The sequence below is a fragment of the Cricetulus griseus genome, chromosome 4, assembly GCF_003668045.3.
Source record: "Cricetulus griseus strain 17A/GY chromosome 4, alternate assembly CriGri-PICRH-1.0, whole genome shotgun sequence".
In the NCBI taxonomy this organism is placed as follows: Eukaryota; Metazoa; Chordata; class Mammalia; order Rodentia; family Cricetidae; genus Cricetulus; species Cricetulus griseus.
Genome location: NC_048597.1, coordinates 173,969,472 through 173,970,147, shown reverse-complemented (window position 1 = coordinate 173,970,147; position 676 = coordinate 173,969,472).

Here is a 676-nt window from a genome sequence, read left to right as displayed (position 1 = left end):
AGATGAGTGCCCGAAGGAGTGACTGTGGGAGACAGTAAGTGAGCAGTGAACGAGGGCACTGTCAAGATCAGCCGCCAGGCTGAAGGGACCTGGGGGTGGAGCACTGGCCAAGAGTGACAAGGTTCAAAGGGCTTGACCTGAGGAATCACATCTTTTGAAAACCTCAGCCTCAATTTTAGCTGTTTGATTCGGGGACTTAGTTAGCCTTTCTGAGCCTTCATTTCCTCAGTCAGGTCTAATTCACAGGTTTGCTGTGAAAGTTAATGATAATGCCTTAGTAGATCCCAGGGTCACATGTGGCTCAGTCTCAGCTTAAGTCTTGTTATAAAAATTACAGCTTAGGGCCCGGCTATAGATTGGTTGGTAGAGTGTTTGCCTGGGTTGCACAAAGCACTGAGTCCCACCCCCACCAAATAAACTAGATATAGTAGTGCACGCCTGTAATCCCAGCCCTTGGAAGACTGTTAGCAGGAGCAGCAGGAATTCTAGGCCAACTAGATAGAATTAGTTCTATCGAGTTAAGAGTGATAACCTGCCTCAATAAAACAAAAAGTGTTGGAGAGATGGCTCAGTAGTTAAGAGCACTGGCTGCTCTTCCAAAGGACCCAGGTTTGAATCCCAGAACCTATGTGGTGGTTCACAACTGTCTCTAACCCTAGTTCCAGGGGATCTGACA